This window comes from Vombatus ursinus, unplaced genomic scaffold, assembly GCF_900497805.2.
Source record: "Vombatus ursinus unplaced genomic scaffold, bare-nosed wombat genome assembly UNPS02015398.1, whole genome shotgun sequence".
Lineage (NCBI taxonomy): Eukaryota > Metazoa > Chordata > Mammalia > Diprotodontia > Vombatidae > Vombatus > Vombatus ursinus.
The window spans coordinates 2,911,085-2,936,654 of NW_020955176.1; the positions used below are offsets into that span (position 1 = coordinate 2,911,085).

Below are 25,570 nucleotides of genomic sequence, written 5' to 3' on the forward strand. Positions count from 1 at the left end.
AATGGGGACTGAAAATAACTGAACAAATGACATGATCACACTTGTCAAAAAAAGAAATAAGACTAGTCTTACATGACCTGTTCCTTAAATACTGCATTGGTGCTTTGTCATCACAATTTCCTTTCCCACAGGGTCATTAACCTTCCTTTTAATAAAACATTCTAGAATTTGGCCAGGAATTGAAATCAAGCTCACTGACCTATATTCGTCAGGCTCCAGTTGCTTCCCTTTGTTGAAAATCATTATTATATTGGCGCTTTCCCACTCCTGTGTTAACTTTCAAAACATGTATGATCTTTCAAAGATCACTGAGTAGAAGCAAAAGGCGCTGACAGCTCTCAGCTCTTTCCATGAGTTAGTTGGATGATGCAACTACTTCTGATGGGAAAGGAGTTGCCTGTCCAGAAGTTCCCAAGTCCTTCTGCCCTCTCAGGAGAGTCCAGAGGACAAGGTGGTGCCAAGAGTGGATGGTTGCAGAAATGTGGGCCCCATCAGAGAGGGAAGAGACTATTGATTACAGAGAGCTCATCCTTGGGCTTATACCCAAAGGAAAGGAAGACATGTGTATATCATACACATACATACATATATACACCTTACATATTACATTATTTATATTATTATATAATAAAACATTTATAGTTGCATTCTTCATGGTAGCAAAAAATTGGAAACAAAGAAGACTGTTAGGGGAATTGCTAAATAATTTATGTTTGTGAATGGAATAGAATGTTACTGTGACATGAGAGACAATGAATGTCGAGAGTACAGAGAATCATGGAAATATAGGTGACAATCGAGTAAATAAGATAAAATAAGAGTAAATAAATAAAGAGTAAAATAAGCAGATCCAGGAAAACAATATACACAGTAGCTACTAAATGTAAATGAAAAGAACAATAAAATGAAACTTAACCCTGTGTGATCATAATGATCAAATTTGGTGCTGGAAAAAGGATGGGACAAGGTACCTCCTTTTTTTCACTGGAATGGTAGGGACTGTGTGTGTAGAATGTGGCCTGTATTATCATACATAATTGATGTGTTGCTTAATTGGGTTTTTCTTCTTTGTTACAAAGGAAGGCTGGTGAGAGGGTAGTACTATATTCAAAAATGACTACCATGTAAAAACCAAAGCTATCAATAAACTTTTTTGGGGGGGGGAGGTTAGGCAGTGAGGTTAAGTGACTTGCCCAGGGTCACACAGCTAGTAAGTGTTATGTGTCTGAGGCTGGATTTGAACTCAGGTCTTCCTGAATCCAGGGCCAATGCTCTATCTACTGTGCCACCTAGCTGCCCCAATAAACTTTTTAAAAAAAGAATTATACAAAAAAAAAGAATTATAAGTAACACACCAGTAATTTTTGTGCCAGGAACCTTTCCTTTTTATTTTCATAACTCAAAGATTGTAAATGTTATAGTGGGGAGGAGAGTTAATCAGGCATTCCTAATCAATTAATTTTCTACCTAGCCTACTTTATGAAATTACAGAATATATACAGAAATAGTTAGAAATGAAAGTGATATAAAAACAAAACATTCCAATAAAAATTTAAAATTAATGTACAAATGAAAGCAAAGGTTTGTTTTTCAAAGGAATTTTAAAGGTTTTGCATGAAGATTAAGGAATGACTCAACTCTTAAGATTTTACTTTGGTTCATTAGGGCTAGGAGTCAAAACATTGGCTGTCTTAAATTGGCAGAATACCCTATCTTCTGAGGAAATCACTTAAAATGCTCAAAGATTATACTCAAAACCTGTTTGAAGTTTTTAAAAAGAAATCAAATCTAGTTTTTTGTCTCCTATTAGAAATACACACTGAAATATATAAATCCATCTGAAATCATTTTCGGAACTCAGGGAAGATATTCTTCAATAAAAAGTGAATTGACCACGGCTTCATGAATGAGGTGGCCAAAGTCGGCCCTTACAGTTTTACCGAAGCAGTAATGCCTCATCCAGTACTTGCTGCTGACAGATAAAATTAAGCAATAGACAAGGTTTCACACCCTCCACCCACCCCCCTTTTAGGGGAAAACCATCCATCCCAAGAGTTCAATTTACTTTGAACAGACCAGCTGTTCAATGTGTCAAATATGTTTCATGGTTCTTGCTGACCTACTTCTCTATCCCATGATCTTTGTTGCCCCCCCCCAAAAGACATTAATATTATTGAGCTTAATTTCATATCTGGGTGATGCAGAACTCACAAGGTAGAATATGAATGGGTTACATACCTAGATACCTACCTTCTTTGTAAGTACAACATACTTCAGGGACCTGTGATTTGTCAGCTGACAAACGATCTATAAATTATAGTTTTAGAGAGTTGCTGGAAACTCAGAGAGAATAGGTGATTTGCCTATGGTCACACAGAGGTGTCAGAGGCAGAATTTGAACTCAGGCCTTCTTGACTCCAAGTCCAGGACTTTATCCATTAAGCCACATTGCTTCTTAGTACAATATAAATAATGGGGAAAGGAAATATAATATTTCTCTTATAACACAATGCCTTATTAATCTAATATTGACAGGCATCAGGGTGTGCTCAAAGTATGACAAGGTTTTTTTCTGGCCACATATAGATAATAAATAATCATCAAAGCTATTTGATAGTTTTTGAAAAATAGAAAAGTTGATGGTAGGTAAGAAAGACCAAGAAGACCAGTTCACTACACCAAAGGACACCAATTTCTGGGGTAGGGGACACCCTGTTCTACAAAAACTGGGGAAACTGAGTAGTTTGGCAGAATTTAGGAGGTTAAAACAACATCACATACTATATGCCACAGTAAACTCATAACCTAAACATATATATAATATTATATATATGTATATATATAAAGTTTTGGCATTTTAAAAAATAGAGAGGAATGGAAGAAGTTATCTTGCACAGTTCTGGCTAGGGGGAGAATTCTTAACTAAACAAGGGGTAGATATGATCACAGAAGACAAAACGAACAATTTGAATAACATAAATTGAAAAACTTTTGCAAGAACAAAATGAATATAGCTAGAATTAGGAGACAAATAGCTACCTGGGGAAAACATTTGCGGCAAATATTTCTGATAAAGGTCTGATATCCAAGATATATAGGGAATTGATACAAATAAAAGAGCAAAATCCATCATTAAATGGTCAAAGGATATTTGAAAGAAATTCTCTGTACTCCTTTCTTTTTTGGGGGGAAGGGGGGGTGAGGCAATTGGGGTTAAGTGACTTGCCCAGTGAGTATCAAGTGTCTGAGTCACATTTGAATTCAGGTCCTCCAGACTCCAGGGCGGATTCTCTATTCACTGCACCACCTAGCTGCCCCTGAAGGAAATTCTCAAAAGAAGAAACGCAAGCTATCTACAACCTTTTTGCAGCTGTTTTTTTTTTTTTTTCTTTTTAGGCAATTGGGGTTAAGTGATTTGCCGAGGGTCACACAGCTACTAAGTGTCAAGTGCTTGGTCTAAGGCTGAATTTGAACTCGGGTCCTCCTGACTTCAGGGCTGATGCTCTATCCACTGCACCATCTAGATGCCCCTATCAACAGCCTTTTTGAAAGAATACTCTGAATCACTGATAAGATAAATACAAAATAAAACAACTCTGAGGATTTACCTTCCAAACTTCACATCAATTAAAATGACAAAAGACAAAAATGGTAAACATTGGAGGAGCTGTGAATACATCTGATAATTCTGAAAAACACTTTCAAGTTCTACTAAAAAAAAGTCACTAAACTGTATGTGCTCTTTGATTCAGAAAGAGTATTATTCCTCTTAGGCATATCTCTGAAGGCTGTCAAAGCCAGAGGGAAAGATCCCATATATGCAAAAAGTTTACACACGTACTTTTTGTAGAAGCAAAGAACCAGAAAGTGAATTCCTACCAAATGGGGAGCTACTGAACAAATTATGGTAAATAAATGTAATGATGTGTTACTATTCCATAAAAAACAACAATTACAAAGAATTCAAAGAAACATAGGAAGGCTTATATGAATTGATGCAGAATGAATTAAGTAGAACTAGAGAATAGTTTCTATGGTCACCACAGTAATGCATTGCATGGAAAAATGACTGAAAGATTTCAGAACTCTGATGTAGCAACCAACTATGACCAGAGGAATGATGGTGAAACATGCCTCTCCCTTCCCAGAAGAAAGGTGGTAGACTAAAGGTTTTTAATGAGGTGTATGTTTTCATGTAGCCAGTATGTTCATTTGTTTTGTTTGAATGTGATCTTTTGTGTAATGTAGAGTGATTAATTGAGATCTTCCCCACTCATCTCACACTTTTAATGAGATCACAGTACAGAAGAACCAATCATATGCATATTTGTGGGAGAGTGTGCCCCAGGTTTAGTTCTACTTTTCTTTCCATCTAATTTCATTGAATGCTTTTGCTTTAAGGTAATGGCATTGGTAGGGATTCATGAGCTAGTTTCATATGGAAACAAACCTACAAAGAGCCTTGATCCTGGCAAGTCTTTTCTGAGGAACCCATATGCAAACAGTTTGAGAGACCCACTGTCTCCCTAAACACTTTACCTCCCCCATATGCCTGTTAGCTTTTTGTATTTAAATATTTCCTTTGGTTTCTCCTCCCTAGGATCCACATAGGCAGTATGTTAGAATGGAAAGGACAATGGATTTAAAGTCAAAGGATCTGGGTTCAGTCCTTCCTCTGCCATTTACTGCCTGTGGTTTGACCTTGAACATGTCACTTAATATGTCTCTGGGTTGGGGCAGCTAGGCAGGGCAGTGGATAGATCACTGGCCCTGAAGTCAGGAGGACCTGAGTTCAAATCCGGCCTCAGACACTTGACACTTACTGGCTGTGTGACCCTGGGCAAGTCATTTAACCACATTGCCTAGAAAAAAAAATGTCTCTAGGTCTCAGTTTCCTCTTCTGTCATTATTAGGTTGAACTTAGTGACTTTTAAGGTCCCTTCAAATTCAAAACATTAATACAATGATATGAATGATGTATTTCACAGAATTTAATTTCCAAATGCCGAGAGGATGCCCTCTCAAATGCTCAAAAAATATAAAATCTTAACCATGTTTATAGAAATTTTTGTAAAATGGTTTCTCTATTTCCCTGTCCTATGCAGAGGATAGTGAACATATTTTAAGTTTCTTTTCTGAGCAGGATCATTTTGAACATCAGTCCTGATAGTCAGCTGTCATAACAACAATAATAACAATAAAAATAATAAATAATAGAAGACATGTATATAGCACTTTAGGATTGTACAGCAAAGGCTGCCAATGGCCTGGGGTTACTGAGGGAAATAGGTCTGTTGGTTCTTAAATAATGTGACCACAAACCACTGCACTAGGAGTTTGGGGATCTGGCCTTCCTTCGCGTTTGCTTCCTCCATCATCACCAGACTGCCAGCTGTCTTTGTTGCTGGCTGTCGTTGTTGTTGCTGTCTGTGTCCCTTCCGCTTGCAAAATAGGTGTCAAAAGACCCATCTAATGCTGAGTGAAGTGAGCAAAACAAGGAGAACATTAATGGTGCCTAATAACAGTAACATTGTGCAATGATCAACTTTAATAGACTTAGCTCTTCTCAGCAATACAATGATCCAAGACAATTTCGAAAGACTCATGATGAAAAGTGCTATCTGCACCCAGACAAAGAACTATGGAATCTGAATGCACATTAAAGCACATTGTATCCATTGTTTTTTGGGTTTTGTGGTTTTTCCCTTTTGTTCTGTTTCTTCTTTCACAACATGACCAATGTGGAAATATGTTTCCATAATTGCACATGTACAACCTATATCAGATTGCTTGCCATCTTGGGGAGGAGGGAGGGAAGGGAGGCAGGAGAAAAATCTGGAACTCAAAATCTTACAAAAATGAATGTTCAAAACTATCTTTACATGTAATTGGAACAAAAAAATACTATTTAGCTCCCAAAAAAGTGCTATTTAAGGTCTGAGGAAAGATCCTCTCCAGCTGGAGGAATCAGGACTTCATGATGGAGGTAGCATTTGACTTGCATCTTGGAAGTGAGGATTTTGACAGATAAAGATGGTAGCAGTCTACCGAGGGCATGCAGGGCATAGAAAATAGCATGAACAAATTCTGACTAACACAGCTTCACTTTCCTCCAGGCCATAGTGCTTTCATGCTTTTCTTAATATGTAGTCCCACCTGAGACTTTCTATCACAATTAATAGCCATACTTTTCCTATCAATCAATCAACAAATATTCATTAAGGACCTACTACGTGCCAGGCACTATGTTAGGTCCTGGGGATATGAAGAAAAAAAATTAAACAACCCCTGCCTTCAAGGAGTTTACATGGGAGACAACATGTATATATGTATATAGACACACAAAATAAATACAAAATTATAAGACAATGTTGGTGGGGAAGACAGTATCCCGGGGTGGGGGGGAGGATAAAGATAAGCCTCATGCAGAATATGAGGTTTGAACTGAGCCTGGAAGCTAATTAGGGATTCTAAGAACCGTAAGTGAGGAGAAAGTGTGTTCCAGACATGGGAGACAAAGGCGAAGGCATAGAGATGGGAGAAGGAGTATCATGCATGAGGAGACAGCCCAGAGAAGTGTATAAGGTCCTGAACTTTGAATCTAGAAGGCTTGGATTCAAATCCTACCCCAGACACTTACTAGATGAATGACCCAGGGCACTGCTCTGTGCTTCAGTTTCCTCACCTGTAAAATAGGGGGGGTTGGACTTGATGACCTCTAAGGTTCCTTCGAGCTCTAAATCTATTATCTTATGAATAGTAAGACAAATTTGCAAGACCACAGAGTGCATGAAATGTAGTCATGAATATGGTTAGAAAGGTTGGCCTATCAAAGCATATGATCAGACCTATGCTTTAGGAGAATGACTTTGGCAACAGAATAGAAAATGGACTAGAATGAGGAGAGACTTGAAGCAGAGATATTACTGCAATTAAGACGTGATTTCAGTAGTCTAGGCAAGATTTAATGAAGTAGGGTGGTAGCTTTGTGAGTAGAAAGAAGGTGATGGAATTTTGGAAAGTAGAAATAATAAGACCTGACAATTGACGTCAATGCAGGGTGATGGAGAACGAAGAGGTAAGAATGACACTAAGGTCACAACTGTAGGTGACAGACTTCACAAAGAAAGATGCCCTTGGCAGAAGCAGGGAAGTTTGGAGGAAGGGTGGGTTTGGAGGGGAAGATGAGCTCTGTTTTGGACATGTTGTTTGAGATGACCGCGGGACATCTGGTTCAAGATGTAATGCAATGATATGAGACTGGAGCTCAGGAGAAACAGGTCATCTCTGAAAAAAAATGTGTTCACTCTGTTTCATCCCCTCAGGGCTGTTTTCCAGGGTGTCCATTACAGAGAGGTAAAATGGTAAGCTAACTTACCTAAAATTTTTAACAATGGCCTTTTGTGTGAGTGTTGGGGGTGGAGGGAGGAATGTCATTCACCTGTTGTTTCATTGGGACACTCCCAGGGTACTCCTTCTATCAATGAAGATCTGCAACTGTGCTGCCACTTTTCAGTCTTAAGAGGATTGTATGGGGGCACTGAGATAAGATGTGACTAATCTAGGATCACACAGCTGGCAAGTGTCAGAGGTGACATTTGAACTCAGATCTCCCTGGCTTCAGGGTCTGCTCTTTAGGCAATTAGGTAGTACAGTAGATAGAGCACTGGGCCTTGAGTGAGAAAGACAAGTTCAAATCTGCCTTCAGATACTTTCTAGCTGTGTAACACTGGACAAGTCACTTAGTCTCTGTGCCTCAGTTTCCTCAACTGTAAAATGGGGATAACAATAGCACCCACATCCCAGGGTTGTTGTGAGGATCAAATGAGATAATATTCGTAAGGTGCTTAGAACAGTGCCTGGTACATGGTAGGTGCATAATAAATGCTTGTTTCCTTTCTTCCTTCTATCCATCATGCCAAGCTTTTATATCCCAATGGTCTTATAGCCAAATAATTTCTTAAACTTGTAGAGCACTTTACATACTTCAAAGCCTGTGATGTCATCTTACCTTCCTGTAAGAGAAGTTATTTCTGTAAAATGGGTAGGCCTTCTGGAAACTACATCCCTACCTTTACAATCTAACCCAGAAGAGTAGGTTAGGCTACTGGAGGGAGGGGTGGAGAGAGATAGTGTAGATAAAAGAAGAAAGGAACATCAACAAAACATTTTTTTTTCTTTTTGATGAGGCAATTGGGGTTAAGTGACTTGCCGAGGGTCACACAGCTAGTGTCAAGTGTCTGAGGCCAGAGTTGAACTCAGGTCCTCCTGACTCCAAGGCTGGAGCTTTATCCACTGCGCCACCTAGCTGCCCTTTTTTTTCTTAATGAAACATTTTTTAAAACACAGAAGAAAGTTCAGAAGGGGACACAAAGAACCAGGGGACTTTTGTTACATTCATGTTGAATTTAAAATATTCTTTTGTTTTGTTTTGTTTTTGTTTTGTTTTTAATTTTTTTTATTTTTAACATGTGTTTTTAAAACTTTGGGTTACAAATTTTCTCCGTTCCTCCCTCCCCACCCACTCTCATTGAAAAGCAAGCATCTCAATACAGGTTATAGATGTGTAGTCATGCAAAACACTTCCATAGTAGTCCTGTTGTGAAAAACTAACTATATTTCCCTTCATCCTATCCTACCCCCCAATTTATTCTAGTCTCTCTTTTGACCCTGCCCCTCCTCAGAAGTATTTGCTTTTGATTATCCCCTCCCCTAATTTGCCCTCCCCTCTATCAACCCCCTGCTCTCTTGTCCCCTTCCCCCCTTACTTTGCTGTAGAGTAAGATAGATTTCCATACTCCATTGTGCATGTTATTCCCTCTTTAAGCCAAATCCTATGAGAATAAAATTCACTCATTCCCTCTCACCTTCCCCCATTTCCCCTCCACTGTGGAAGCCTTTTCTTGTCTTTTTCATGTGAGATATTTTACCTCATTCTACTTCTCGCTTTCTCCTTCTCCCAGTATAATCTTCTCCCACCCCTTAATTTTATTTTCCAGATATCACCCCTTCATCTTCAACTCACCCTGTGTCCTCTATCTACCTATCTATACAAACATATAATTTTTTCCCTTCCACTACCCTAATACTGACAAAGGACTCATGAGTTACAAATATCATCTTTCCCTGCAGGAATGTAAACAGTTCTACCTTAATAAGTCTCTTATGATTTCTCTTTCCTGTTTATCTCTTCCATGTTTCACTTGAGTCTTGTATTTGAAGGTCAAATTTTCTATTCAGCTCTGGTCTTTTCCACAGGAATGCTTGAAAGTCCTCTATTTCATTGAATAACCATTTTTTACCCCGAAAGATTATACTCAGTTTTGCTGGGTAGGTGATTCTAGGTTGTAGTCCTAATTCCTTTGCCCTCCAGAATATCATACTACATGCCCTCTGGACCCTTAATGTAGAAGATGCTAAATCTTGTGTTATCCTGATTGTGTTTCCACAATACTTGAATTGTTTCCTTCTGGCTGCTTGCAATATCTTCTACTTGACCTGGGATTCTGGAATTTGGCTACAACTTTCCTAGGAGTTTTCCTTTGGGGATCTCTTTCAGGAGGTGATTGGTGGATTCTTTCAATTTCTATTTTGCTCTCTGGTTCTAAACTATCAGGGCAGTTTTCCTTGATAATTTCTTGAAAGATGATGTCTAGGCTCTTTTTTTTGATCATGGCTTTTAGATAGTCCAATAATTTTTAAGTTCTCTCTCCTGGATCTATTTTCCAGGTCAGTTGTTTTTCCAATGAGATATTTCACATTCTCTTCTATTTTTTCATGCCTTTTGATTAGTGTTACAGTGCCTTGATTTCTCAAATTGTCCCTATCTTCCAATTTCTCCATTCTAATTTTTAAGGAAATATTTTCTTCAGTAAGCTTTTGGACTTCCTTTTCCATTCAGCTAATTTCTCCTCATTGGCTTTTTGGACCTCTTTTGCCATTTGGGTTAGGCTATTTTTTAAGGTGTTATTTTCTTCAGTATTTTTTTGGGTCTCCTTTAGCATCACTCAGTTTTTCCTCTACTTCTCTTACTTGCTCTCAAAATTCTTTTTGAGCTTTTCCATGGCCTGGGACCAATTCATATTTTTCTTGGAGGCTTTGGATGTAGGAGCTTTGGCTTCGTTGTCTTCTTCTGGTTGTATGTTTTGATCTTCTTTGTCATCAAAGTAAGATAATATAGTCTGACTCTTTTGGGGCTGCTTGCTCATGATCCTAGTCAATTACTTGAGTTATCAACTCTTTGTTAAGGTAGGAGTCTGTTTCCAGTGTGGAGAATGTACTGTCCCAAGTTTCAGGGGTTTTGTGCAGCTGTGTTCAGAGATATTTCTAGGGACCTGTAAATTTTCAGTTCTTCCAAGGTGGTATGATCAAGGGCAAGGTGTTTACTCCTTTCCTGGCCTGTGCTTTGGTCTATGAGCACTCTTTTCTGTCTTAGAACTGTGAGGAGGGTTTCCTCTCTACAGCCACAACAAGCTCCACCACGCCAGCGCTCCTCCTTGCCCCAGGACCACCACCCAGAACTGTGACCCAGATCCAAGCATGGGCAAAGCAGAGAATACTGCACCAGCAGAGAGATCCCTGCAGTCCCCCTCTGATCAGCCACTCAATTTCCCCTCAGTCTGTGGGCTGAAAGCTCAGGAGGCAGCTGCTGCCCTTGCCGAGCTCAGGGACTGGAGCTGAGACCATTGGCTTCTCTCTCTCCCCACTAACACAGACTTTTCCCACTGACCTTCCAAGTTGTCTTTGGTGTTCATAGGTTGAGAAATCTGGAAACCTCGACAGCTGCCCTCGATTCAGTCCTCTGAGGCCTGCTCCAGGATCGCTGCGGCCTGCGTGCCCATGCCAAACTGTGCTCCTCTCCCCGCCCGGTGCCATATACCTTTCCAATCAACCATCCAGGCTGTCTTGGGCTGGAAATTTGTTTCGCTCTGTCTTTTTGTGGGTTCTGCTGCTTTAGAATTTGTTTAGAGCCATTTTTTTTATAGATATTTGGACGGGTTTGGGGGAGAGCTCAAGCAAGTCACTGCTTTTACTCTGACATCTTGGCTCCACCCCCTGAATTTAAAATATTCTTCAAAAAAAACCAAAATGTCAGTGTTTCATATACAATCCTCTTTTCTAATCTTTGTATATTGAGATGTTCATGTTTGGTGATATTCATAAAGTTCATAATAACAAAGAGCATTTAAAAACAAATTCATGAAATAGTGGGTTAGATAGAAGGGGATGGAGGCTTACTTAGGAGATGTGATTTGTGAGAAAGAGTCCCCATGTCACATTATATAGGTATTTTGCTACTGCCACCTGTGCATGTGGCTAGGATTAGAGGTGAGGCTGGGGCTGAAAGGTGTCACTGTTTACTTGCCGCGAAAACCAGTTTGATGCATCTTGGTTCTCATCTCTTAGAGAGTAAAGGTAAGAGGGATCTGTCATCTGTCAGGGCTACCTAGGTAAGAAGAGTTAGGAAACAAAGATTGGGATCTTCCTCTAACCTACACCTAAGGTGTGCAGAGCAGCAAGATGGGGTGATCCCAGACCACAAGGGTACGCCACAAACACTGCCATTCACACGCTTAAGCTGTTCTATGAGCCCACCCATGTGAATGTTCCCTTCACCTGTACAGCTCATTGCCCATTCCTTGTCCATGGCCTCCCATTCATTTGCCATAGGGGAGGCCTTTCTCAATTTCTCCTGACAGTAAGAGGATGCCAGGAAAGTACCAAGGCTGTCCCCCCACCTCCACTCCTATCTTTTTGCAACCTATGGAACAAAGAGCACTGGTGTACTTTTTTTTAAAAGGAAAATGTAAAAAAAAAAAAAAAAGAACAATCTGTGCTGATGTTATGAACTAGTATTGTGCACTTTGTTATTGAGTTTAGAATTTGAAGGAAATCCCCTGCCCAGTTTTTGTAGTGTTGGCTGGATTGTATCCAACTAATACTAAGGTTAAAGTGTTTAAATCTTCAATTAGCTACAAAAACTGTGTCCTTAAGAGCCCAGAGCAATAATCTAGATACTAATGTTAATGATAATAATAGCTAGCATTTATATATAGCTCTTTAAGACTTACAAAGAACTCTATAAGTATTATCTTATTATAACCTCCTAAGAGCCCTTGGAGGTAGGTACTATTATTATCTCCATTTTACAGATAACAAAACTGAGGCAGAAGAGGTTCAGTGACTTGCCCAGGGTCACAGCTAGGAATTATCTGAGGCTGCGTTTGAATGCAGATCTTCCCAAATCCAGGCCTAGTGCTCTATCCCTTGTGCCATCTAGCTGCAGAGTGGACAAAATAATGGCCTTGTAGTTTGAAGGTGAGATGGAAGTGCCAGATGATCTTACTTTCCTCCTGAGGAACCTGTATGGGGGCCAAGAAGCAACAGTTAGAACCAAACACGGAACAACTGATTGGTTTTAGATTGGAAAAGGCTATGTGTTGTCACCCTATTTAACCTATATGCAGAGTTGCTGTTGAGTTGTTTGGGTCACGTCCAACTCTTCGTGAACCCATTTGGGGTTTTCTTGGCAGAAATACTGGAGTGGTTTGCCATTTCCTTCTCTAGCTCATTTTACAGATGAGGAAACTGAGGCAAACAGAGTACCGTGACTTGCCCAGAATTACACAACTGGTAAGTGTCTGAGACCAGATTTGAACTCAGGAAGATGAGTCTCCCTGACTCCAAGCTCCTTGCTCTATCCACTGTGCCATCTAGCTGCCCCAATATGCAGAGTACATCATGTGAAATGCCAGGCTAGATGACTCAAAAGCTGGAATTAAGATTGGCAGAAGAAATATCACAATCTCATATATGAAGATGATACCACTCTGATGGCAGGTAGTGAAGAGGAATTAAAAAGCCTCTTGACAAGAGTGAAAGAGGAGAGGAGAGTGTAAAAGCTGGCTTGAAGCTTAACATCAAAAAAACTGAGATCTTGGCAACTGATCCTATCACTTCCTGGCAAACAGAGGAAGAAGAAATGGAAGCAATGTCATATTTTATATTCTTGGGCTCAAAGATCACTGCAGGCAACAATTGCCACATGAAATTAAAAAATGCTTGCTCCCTGGAAGAAAAGCTATGGCAAATCTGGACAACATACTAAAAAACAGAGACATTGCCTTACTGACAAAGGTTCATATAATTAAAGCTCTGGTTTTTCCAGTAGCCATGTATGGCTATGAGAGTTGGACTCTAAGGAAAGCTGAGTGCCACAGAATCAACATTTTCAAATTGTGGTGCTGGAGAAGACTTTTGAGTGTCCCTTGGACCACAAGGAGATCAAATCAGTTAATACTTACAGAAATGAATTCAGGCTATTCACTGGAAGGTCAAATATTGAAGCTGAAGCTGAAATGCTATAACCACATACTGAGAAGATGGGACTCACTGGAAAAGACCCTGATGTTGGGCAAATTTGAAGGTAAAAGGAAAAGGGGACAGCAGAGGATGAGATGGATAGTTTTACGGAAACAATGAATATGAACTTGGACAAACTTAGAGAGATAATGGAGGATAGCAGGGCATGGTATGCCATGGTCAATTAGATCACAAAGAGTTGTACATGCCTGAATGACTAACCAACAACAAAGTTTGAAGGGCTTCAAACTTAACTTCTGTCAGCCTCAGTCTCTCTTTCTATGAAAAGGATAATAATATCAGCGCCTACCTCCTAGCATTATTGTGAGAATCAAATGTGATAATGTATGTTAAAGCTTAAGATTAGAAGTATAAAAATTATTTCTTTTGGATATGTAAGATGAACTAAAGATCACAGAATTTAGATCTGAAAGGGACCTCAAAAATATTCTGGTTTTAGCCTCTCATTTCACAGATGGGGAGTTTGAAACTTAAGAGACGCTAAATAATTGAAGGCCACAGGACATACAAGTAGAAAGAAGTGTCAGGATTTGAACTCAATTCCTCTAACTCCAAATTTAATGCTCTTTCCTCCACACATCTTTATTATGTATATATCCTTTCAATCCCCACCCAACTTGTACACTCCTTGAATGGGATCTTCAAAGATCCCTCAAATGGTCTGTCTTTGAATGTTATAGAATCAGAGTCTGAGCTGAAGGGGGCTTTAAAGAATATTTAGGCAAAACCTTATCGGAGCAGGAATTGCTGCTACTACAGCATCCAACTGCTACTTGAAGAACCCCAAAGAAGGGAAAATCAAAAGCTCCTAAGAAATTTCATTTCACTTTTGGACAGCTCTAACCATTAGAAGTCTTTTCTTACATAGAGCTAAAGTCTGACCCTCTACTTCTTGCCTGTAGAGCTGAGCAAATATAGTCCTTAATCTACACAAGAACTATTCAGATTCTTAAAGACAATTTTCATATTCCTCCAGTCTCCAATGAATGAATGAATGCATGCATGAATGCATAAATGAAAAAAAATCATTTACTATGTACAAAGCACTGTGGTAAGTGCTGCAGATACAAATAGAAAAGCAAGAGTCAGTACTTGCTCTCAAGGAGCTCACATTCTAATGGAGGAGACTTACAGCTACAAGTCAGTAATGCATATGCTTTGATGTCATTTCTTTTCTTTTCTTTTTTGGTTAAAAGTTTAATCAAGGATGGAAAAGTTGAGCTGTCATTTATAGACAGAGGCAGAGATGGCCGGGGAGGGCAGGAGAGGAGGAAAGATTAAAATCAGGAGTACAGAAATATGAAGGTCATGGAGGAGGGGCACAGAGAGTTGACCTCAAACTCTGCAGCTCTTCACCTGAAAACATGCTACAGGAGGAAACAATTGATTACAAAGTCAATTCAAATTTAATGGTAGTGGGGAGAGGAGAGGAACAGTATGGATTATTGTGTTTAGAATCCCAACCTTCTATCTTGGCACTTAACATTTAAGAAAGTTACCCAATTCAGGAAAGAAATCAGACCTGGGATAGGCAAAAGGCTGTGATTTGGATGCCCCCTTAGCTCCAGCCCTACTATTATGACCTCCATACAACAAAGTTCCTGTATCATTTTCTTTAATCTATGATTCTCTAAGGCTTTTCAGACCCCTTTCCATTGGAAATTCTATTAAGACCTATAGTGGGTGCCTGGACTGGTCTGGGGCTAAACAACTCTGGGTGCCCTAAATTCGTGTTTATGTCCGTGGGTGTATCCATTGTCTCTCCCATGGGGAGTTTTCTGGGAATCCAACAGAGATTGGATTACTTATACTTGGTTACTATACATCAGATAGGGACCTCAGAACTCTTTATATAATACAAACCATAGCCTGCTGGACACTACCTTGGGTAGGCGAGGCCAGAACAAAGCCTCTGTTTCTGTTCAAACATCCATTCTGGGCCTGAATCTCCGTCCACCAAGTGAGAGAGGAACAGGCAAGCCAAGACATCTATAGAAATATGCATATAGAAGATATTGCTCCAACCTGTAAGGGAGATGATTCCAGCTAACAAGGGCCCTAAAGCAGCACCTATAGAACCAGTTCCATCAATAATGGCTGTCACAGTGGAAAGTGCCTTTGAATTGCCCCTCCCTCCCCCCTGACTCTTGTGTGTAGCCAGTTCCGCTGAGACAGCAGTGGTGATGAGAGCATAGGGCCCATTGACCAAGGTCCCAAAGATAATCAACATCACTATAGAATTACCAATCCCATAATGGTCAACATGGTTGCTGGAATAGCCTAGGGGCAGCCACAATTAGCATGACATATCAGGTGGTGGCCCTGCTATTGGTATAGTCAAAGATGATCCCTGTAAGGATGCCACCTATTATGCCACCAACATCAAAGAGGGTAGAGAGAGTCCCAGCTGCACTGGATCATATATGAGCCATGTTAATGATATAAGAAGATATAGAAGAAGGTATAACTGACCAGCTTAGTGAAAAGCACACACAAGGAGAACTCTACTATACCTGGAATGTTGAATGCCCCTAGGAAACTGATGGCCCAACGCTTTTCAGTTGGTTTCTTGGAACATCCAGAACCTTCAGTTCTATTCTCCCTCTCAGGGCAGTGCTCAACCACTAAATCCATAAATACACCCAGGTCTTCAACAGGCCTATTGTGGTGCTGAGGTGGGGTATAGACCACATCTTCAGGGTACTCAGAAAGGAAGAAGAAGCTGATGAGGCCCAGGACACTGATGATAATACCAGCTACCACGAAGGACAGGCCCCAAGCTGAACCCACCCAGATACCTGCAATCAGGGAGCCCAGTATATTGCTCACAGATGTGTGGGAATTCCAGCTACCCATGATAAATTCACACTTTTCCTTCCCAAATCAGTTACCAACACAGGTCACCACCTATAGCCTGCCTGTAGTCTGTGCTAGTCCATTAAATATTTGGACAAGCATGTAGTACCACAGTTGATAGATGTTCCAATAATAACCCCAGGCCAAAGAGTGAAGTAAAAATCCCACTTAGCAACATCCTAGCAAATAGGTAATAGCAGAGGGGAAGTTGCTCCCCCAAAATCCCACTGATGAACATGCCAACAGCATAGGCAACCAAAAGAGCATTGTCCACAGCCCCAGCAGTTCTTTGTAGCTGTCCTGATCAAATGGAGCCCAGTCACACCATGTGGTGCTGTTGGAGTTGTGGTCGGGCTTTTCTAGCCCTGTACAATTTCAATGCAGCTGACTCTTGACAATACTGATTGGCTTCTTAGACATGTGGTAACAGGTGTAAATGAGAAAGGTGAGCAGTAGAATAATGCTCCAGTTCCAGCTGTCCCTGGAGATGCTACAGGGGAGCCAGATGCTGGGAGCCAGGGAGGAATACATGGTGCAGAGCCAATGGGATCAGCCACTACCTTAAATTGGAAGAAGTCGTAGGTTCCAGGAATCCAGGAAAGTTTACAGATCTCCTTTAATGTCATTTCAATTGATAATCATATTTGATCTGATGCTCAATCACTTGGATTTTGGTGGTGAGAACTTAATTTTTCATATGTTCTGTAACTGGCTGCTGAGGAGGTGGGGTCCAAGCACCTGGAAGAAGCACTTGGGTTATATCTCCATGGAGATTGCTTCCTGAGATGATGGCTGTGGGGGCTGGGATAGAAGCAGGATCAATAGTTTGGGGGAAGGGGATGCTGCCACTCTTGGTGTTCTTGGGTTTACCTTCCTGATTGCGGCAGTTAGTAAGCAGTTGGTGGTGGTGATGTTGGTGGCACTGCTGGTGAGGAAAATGGGGCCTCTTCTCCATAGTGACTGCTCCCCTCAGTGATAGCTGTGGAACCCAGGCTGGAAAAAAGGTTGGTGGTCTTGGGGCACTGATATTCCCAAAGCTTTTGGATTCAGGATCCTGGATCCTCCATCAGGGTCGGAGGGAAGGTGGTGGTCAAGAATTTAAGTGCCTAGGGGCAGCGAGGTGGCACAGTGGATAGAGCTCTGGCCTTGGAGTCAGGAGGACCTGAGTTCAAATCTGGCCTCAGACACTTGACACTTACTAGCTGTGTGACCCTGGACAAGTCACTAAACCCCGATTGCCTCACCAAAAAGAAAAAAAAAAAGAATTTAAGTACCTACTATGTACTCAGACACTCTCTAGTCATAGGAGAGATAAAGGAGAAAAAAATAATTCCTATCTTCAGAAAGTTTTCATTTTATTCTATTGGACATACACAGAAAATTAAATACAAAATACATAAGGATAATTTCTGGAGATATGCACTAACTGGCACTCATACTAGTACTTCCTACATAAATATAGAAAAGGTTTCTTTATTCAACAAATCTGTCCTTTTACGTACTCTGTAGTCCAGTCAAACTTGACTATTGGCTATTCCCAAATTTGAAATGCAGTCTCTGCCACTTTGAATACCAAATGCCTCTCCTCCAACCCCCAGGCTGAAAATGTTTATCCCCTCATCAAATTTTCCTGAAATATTTTGTCTGCTTGTCTTTGTTCTTATTACTCTCCAAGTTAACAAATAAATAAATGAAAAAGTATTTATTAAGTACTTGCTATGTGCCAATCTGGGCATAGCTAGATGGTGCAGTAGATAAAGTGCCAGGTCTGGAGTCAGTAAGACATCTCAAATTCAGCCTCATACACTTACTAGCTGTGGGACCCTGGGCAAGTCACTTAACCTGTTCAACTCAGTTTCCTCAGTTGTAAAATGGGGATGATAACAGCACCTACCCCACGGAGTTGTGCGTGGCACATGGAAGGTGCTATACAAATGATTATTGCCTTCTTCCCACTTCTATAATGGGATGAGGGTGTCTTCTCATAGCCATTCTTTGGAGCCGTATTTATTCTTTATAATTTTATTTATTTTTTCTTTATAATTTTATGAATTTTTTTTATTGTGGTCATTCTTTCCATTTACATTGTAGTCATCTATATGTTGTTTTCTTGGCTCTGCTTCCTTCACTCTGCATCAGTTCATGTGGCTCTTTCCATGCCTCTCTATAGTCATCATCTTCATTATTTCTTATTTGGCATAGTAACTGATACATATGAAGACTTTCTTCTCAATGGTCTCCTTGGGGTATAAGCCTAGGATTGAAATCTCTGGGTCAAGTAGTATGGACTTTTTATTTACATAATTCCAAACTGCTTTCTAGAATGGTTGTACTGATTTACAACTTCACCAACAATGCTTAAGTATGCCTATCTTCATACAACCCTTCCAAACTGACTATTTTTTAAATAATTTTTGCCAATTTGCAGGATGTGAGGTGAAGCCTTAGGGTTATTTTGATTTGCCTTTCTCTTATTATTGATTTGAAACATTCTTTTGGGGCAGCTAGGTGGTGCAGCGGATAGAGCTCCAGCCTTGGAGTCAGGAGGACCTGATTTCAAGTGTCAGGCATTTGACACTTACTAGCTGTGTGACCCTGGGCAAGTCACTTAACCCCGATTGCCTCACCAAAAAAAAAAAAAGAAAGAAAGAAAAGTTCTTTCATATGGTTGTTAATAGTTTGTGATTCACATAAAGGATGATACCATAAGCAAATTAGAGAGTATGGAATGGTTTATCTGTCAGATCTGTGGAAAAGGAAAGAATAGTATGGAGAGCATTACAAAATGTAAAATAAATAATTTTGATTTTATAAAATTAAAGTTTTAACACAAATGAAATTAATGCAACCAAAATTAAAAGGAAAACAGAAAACTGGAGAAAAATTTTTGCAACAAGTATCTATGATAAAAGCCTCATTTCTTAAATAGAGAACTAAGTCAAATTTATAAAAATACAAATCATTCCCCAATTGATAAATGGTCAAAGGATATGAACAAGCAGTTTTCAGACAAAGAAATCAAAGCTATCTATGGTCATATAAAAAAAAGTTCAGTTTTCTGCATGAAGCCCCCAAACTGGACTCATCAACATGGGAGTGAAAAGGAGACTAGCAGCTGAAACTTCATTCCAACAGTTGAATGATATACTCCCTTTAGATATAATTCAATTCAATTCAATAAATATTTATTTAGCACATATTTTATGAAAGTGAGAACTTCCTGATTGTGGACCAGATACTTGAACAGACAACCAAGAGGGCAGCTGGGTGGCACAATGGTTAGAGCTTTGGGTCTGGAGTCAGGAATACTCATCTTAGCAAGTTCAAATTGGGCCTCAGATGCTTGCTAACTATGTGACCCTCAGCAAGTCACTTAACCTTGTTTGCCTCCATTTCCTCATCTATAAAATGAACTGAAAAGAAAATGGCACACAACTCCAGTATCTTTGCCAAGAAAATCCCAAATGGAGTCACAGAGACTCAGACACAACTGAACAACAATGACAAAACCAAGAGAGATTGTGGGCTTTGTAGAAATAGCAGCATTCCCTCTCCGGGGTGCACTATAGATCTACCAAGAGACACAAAGATGAACAAAATGACCTCCAGAAAATTCCTACTGACTAGGAAATCTATCTGATGCCCCCAGCCATTCTTGGCAACTCTCAAATAATAGCCAGTTATCTTCTGCATGTGGCACAGCGAAGAAAATGTTGGACTTGGAGTCAAGAAGGCCCAAGTTCAAATCTAACCTCAAACACTTATTAGCTATGTGACCCTGGGCAAGTCATTTAACCTCTGTCTGCCTCAGTTTCTTCATCCAAAAAATGAGAAAAATAATAGCACCTGACTCTCAGGATTATTGTGAAGATACAGTAAGATAGTTTATGTATAGCACTTTGCAAACCTTAAAGCTATGTGAAAATGTTAGTTATTACTATTAATATTAGATTTTTTGGAATGAAGAAGGAAGATTTGAACTCATCCCTCCCAAACATAGCTCTGAACAATAACGAACCCAAAAGAGATATGTGGACTTGATTTTCTGTTTTAAAAAGCAGTCAAATAACTCTTTGATTTAAAACTGATTCATTCCTTGAAGATAGGAAACACTGGCCCTCAGATATGGCAAAGAGTTTAAATACAAAATACACTGAATACACTGACTTCTACTTTCAGGGAAACAGAGTTACATATAAAAAAAACAAACAGCCTATAACTTAACTAAATGAAACATGGTAGATGGAGTTTTAAGGCACCTTTTTCCATCTTTTCTCATTCTATCTTTTCTCCTGCTGGGAAAAAAAAATAAAAATAAATGAAACAAGAACAGGGAGAAATATTGTTAGTCTACTCCTTTCTGGAAGCTGCATAAGAAGACCTGCTGGGCCTTAGCGTTAATGAGCCCGCTGCATGGTACAGTGGAAAGTGCCCTGACTCTGGGGTCAGAAGATCTGAGTTCAAATTCTGTCTTTGATACGATACCTGTGTACCTTTGGTCAAGTAGCTTAACCTCCCCACCCTTGACCTCAGCTTCCTCATCTATAAAATGAGGGGTTTAAACTAGATGTCATCTGAGATCCCTTCTACCCTTAGACCTATCATCCTAAGTATTCTCAGTAATATCTTAGGCACAAGCCTCTTAGTAGGCTGAACTCTACCCAATAAACTCATGCAATTTTGAGTATGAATGGAATTAATTAGGGAACATGAAGCACATGAATTGGAGGGGAGATCCTTGCTTATTAGGACAAAAGTGCAAAGCTTCCAAAAATGACTCATACAATGAGAAGAGAATCCTTAACAATAATCCTAAAGATATAAGGTGTACAATTGTTCCTTAAAAAAGGGTAGATGTGAATTAACAGTCAAAACCTGTCCTAGGAATCAGCTAGGAACCTGTTATGTTGTCTCCTGAGAAGGTAGAAGAGCCAAGGAATGTTCTACTCTCCTAGACCATTTGAAGAGAAAAGTGGAGGGAATTACAATGGATTTGGAGTTAGAAGATCTGGGTTCAAATCCTTCCTCTACAATTTGCTTCCTCATTATTTCCTGTGACCTTGGAAATGTCACCTAATGTTTCTGGGATGCAGTGACTTCAGGAAAGGGTTGGACTAGATGATCTCTAAAGTCCTTTGTAGCTCAAAATCTATAATCTTCTGTACTTACTTTATAGCCTCACCTACTACCTCCAGTCAAGTCACATTCTAGGATCTAGTTTGGATCAATTCCTCACCCTTGAGGCAATATCTTATCTGCAACTTCTTTGTTGCTGTCATTGTTCAGTCATTCAGTTGTGTCCCACTCTTTGTGACCCTATGGACCATAGCACGCCAGGTCCTTCTATCCTCCACTATGGCTTGAAATCTGTCCAAGCTCATGTTTGTTGCTTCTATGACACTATCTATCCCTCTCATCCTCTGCCATCCCCTTTTCCTTTTGCCTTCCATCTTTCTCAAAATCAGGGTCTTTTCCAATGGGTCTCATCTGCCAAATCTGAATGTCAGTGAAAGTGCCTCCCCCAACTCCTTTTCCTAAACTCCAACAATAAATAAAGGTACCTTTTCAAGCTAGTCAACAAGAGTTGTCAGGATCCACATTCTTGACTGAAGATGAGTGGAGGAAGGGAGATTTATTACATCCCACATTCCAAAACATGTCAGCTGATAAACATGATTTTTATGGTAAGGAAAGAAGACTCCTAAAATCATCATCATCATCACAGCAGGCATTTATATTGTGCTTTAATGTTTGCAACATGCTTTACATGTATTACCACATTTGATCCTCACAACAACTTTGTTATCCCATTTTACTGATGAGAAAACTGAAGCTGAGAAAAGTTAAGTGACTTGTCCACACCTACTAAGTGACTGAGGCAGGATTACAAACTCCAGGTTTTCCTGATTTAAGTCCAACATTCTATTGACTGTGCCCCTTAGCTCCTTCAAAGTCAAGCTACTGGTAATCTATTTTCACCCTCTCTCCAGGAATGTGTTTATTTTGTGTCTTCGGGGTTATGGTTAAGGATTCTATTCTCAACATATAAGTCATTTTGGTATTACATGTTTATACCGAGCAATGAATTTTCTTGAAAATCCAGGTGTTTGCTAGCCCTTCTTAAATGTTCTTTCTGGAGCAAAACTGACTGTCCTTTTATTGGAGTTCAGCCTACTAAGTGTCTTATTGGCCACTGCTGTAAAGACTCTGATTAGACTGGATGTGAACTCAAGTCTGTAAGAATTCTCAGTGGAGAATAGAAAGCAGTCTTTAAAAAAAGGTTTTATTAATATGTTCTGTTTTTATGTCACAAATCTCCCAAATCCCTGAATGGTCTCATAACCCAACTAAAACAATGAAGCAAAACTAACAACAATACAGTGGCCTCACCTAGAAGAGCATGCAATGTCCTTTATCTGCAGAATCCTCCACTCCCCAACCTCTCCATTTTTAAAAAATTAAAAACAATCCCCATTTCAATGAGGAGAGAGGAAGAAAAGAAAAATAAATTCCTTGCAACAAATATTCAATCAAGCAAAACCCTCACAGTTTGTATGCAAAAATACGAATGCTTTCTTCTGCACCCTAAACTCATCATCCTTCTGTCATTGCATGTTATAGCATGGATTCTTCAGAATCATGGTTGGTCACTGTAGTGATCATAGTTCTTACAGCTTTCAATTCAATTCAACACAATAAATATTTGTTAAGCACCAGTACAATCTAGGCAACGTGATAAGTAGTGGGGATACAGAAAGAGGCAAAAGACAGGCCCTCCCCTCAAGGAGCTTACAATCTTAAGGAGCTTTCAAAGTTGTTTGTCTTTACAGTATTGTTATAGTACAAATTGTTCTCCTGATTCTGCTCATTTCCTTCTTCATCAATTTATAAAAGTCCTCCAAATTACTCCAACTTTATAATATTGATGTATAAATTGTTCTTCTGATTCTGCTCTTTATCAATTCCTAAAAATTGTTTTTGTTGTTGTTGTTTTGGTGGCAAAAGACTGGACTCTAAAGGAATGCCCATCATTTGAGGAATATTGGAATAAGCTGTAGTATACGAATGTGATGGAACACTGTTATGCTATAAGAAATGAGGAAATCGATGATTTCAAAAAAGACATGGAAAGATTTTTAGGAACTGATACAGAGGGAAGTGAGCAGAATCAGGAGAATAATTTAATAACAATACTGTAAAAACAAACAATTTTGAAATATAGTTACATGTAGTATATAGAATATATTTATATAATGTTATAGTATAGAAATATAACAATATTTATTATAATAATTATATGTACTTATAATAATTAAAATTTCAAATACATGGGACTTTTTCATGGAAATCATTATTAGCACTCATTGGGACCTAGCAGTACAGACTGCCTGTACATTTCACATCTGGTTACCTACACAGCTTCATCAGCATTTCCTAAGCAATGGTGAACATCAAATAGTGTGATTGGCTCATGGAGTCAATAGATTTGGATCTAGAAGGCACCATGGAGATCATTCAGCCTAATCTTCTTTTTACATGAGGGAACTGAGGTACATAGGTGAAGGAAATTGCCTAAATCACACAGATAAATGGTCAAGTTGGGATTAGAACCAAGGTTCTCTCTGCACTGCACCAAGCCCAACAGGAAGAGGCTCCATAGCATTAAGAGGCAGCAAAATGTGGTGGAAACAGCACTGGACTTAGATGCAGAGTTGGCAACCAGACAGTATTTCACTAGCTTGATATTTTACCATAGTAGCTGCTTGCCTCTTATTGGCATATCATGTTGGACTTTTTAAAAAAAAGTTTGATTTTGGTAGCCTTACTTAGAATAAGAAGATCTAAATTCAAGTCTTAGTGGTTATGTGACTTTTGGTCAAATATTTCTCCAATCTGGGCACCAGTCCTTCATCTTTAAGAGAGGGGCAATGTACTCATGTGACCTAGAGATGCCATGTGAATATAGTAGAGTCAGGAAGACCTGGATTCATCTCCTACCTCTAACACTTCCTAGCTATTTCTCTAGGTATCAATTTCTCATCTGTAAAATGGACAAAACTGTACCCATGGAACCTACTTCACAGAGTTGTGAGTCTAGTATATCAAATACCTTGAAAACTTTAAAGTACTATACACATTTTAATTATTTTTGTTACCTAAGAGGCAGCATTGTATAGTGGATCTACCACTGACTTCAGAGTGAGAAAGAATTGGGTTCAAATCTTCTGACATACTGGCTCTGTGATCCTGGGCAAGTCACTTAACCCTGTTTGCCTCAGTTTCCTCATTTGTCAAATGAGCTGGAGAAGGAAATGGCAAACCACTCCAGTGTCTTTGCCAAGAAAACTCTAAACAGGGTCATGAAAAGTCAGACATCACTGGACAACAAAATGGTCGGTTTTGCTGACTTGCATTGGCAAAGGGAGTTGTTTGTTTTTTTTTTTTAAATCAGGAGGTCCCTACACGAATAAAATCACAGCTACTCCTTTCCTTCCCCCTCAAAATTACCTATCTCATGAGGTTATCCTAAGAATCAATGGGAGGATTTATGAAAATAAGCCATAGCCCAAGGGCAAAACAAGAGGGATTCCTATGAGGAGTTGGTCACCTTTCTCTTCCCCTCTCCAACCCACCTACCCTCATGTATTAAAGAGTATCAAAGAGCCCTGCAGGCATCTGCTTCAGGGAGCCCTTTTCTTCCTCAATCCTGGTTCCCATTGCCCAGCTCCCACCAGGCGCTGGAGGCTCCTTCTTCAATGTACACACTGTCTTCTCATCCAAGCCCACTCCTGCCCATTCCTGTTTCTTCCCAAGGTAATACTCAGAGCTCCACTCCAAATTTCAGACCCATTGTCTCCTTCATGACTGTGACTGGTCAAGAATCTCCTGCTCTGTCGTTGTTCTCTAAGTTCTATCAGGCCTTACAACCCACGCTGGGTCCCGGACCTTTCCATCTGCCCTGAAGCTGGACTTTCCTATCTGTGTCATATCCCTTAATTAGAATGTGAGCTTCTTGAGAGCAGGTACTTCCTCTCATTGAAGTCCAGTGGCAAGACAAGAGTTAGGACAACTGGCAATGGCCCGAGATACAGTCAATGACCAAGCTCTAAGCCAGGGCTTCTTAAACTTTCTCCACTTGTGACCCCTTTTTCCCTGCAAAATTTTTATGCAACCCCACATAGGTATATAAAATAGATATACAAATCAAACAGGAACTGATAATAATCATGAAGAAATTTATTTTAAAACAATTGTTTGGTATAAATATAATTTTACCATTTATTAAAGACAAAAGCATATTTGATAATGAAATGAATGTGCTTATTTATTT

At 39.6% G+C, this 25,570-nt stretch overlaps 1 pseudogene; it reads right to left on the bottom strand.

Moving 5' to 3' along the window:
- Positions 1 to 5,273: 5,273 nt before the first annotated feature.
- LOC114032117 lies at positions 5,274 to 16,770 on the bottom strand (annotated as a pseudogene).
- Positions 16,771 to 25,570: the final 8,800 nt, after the last annotated feature.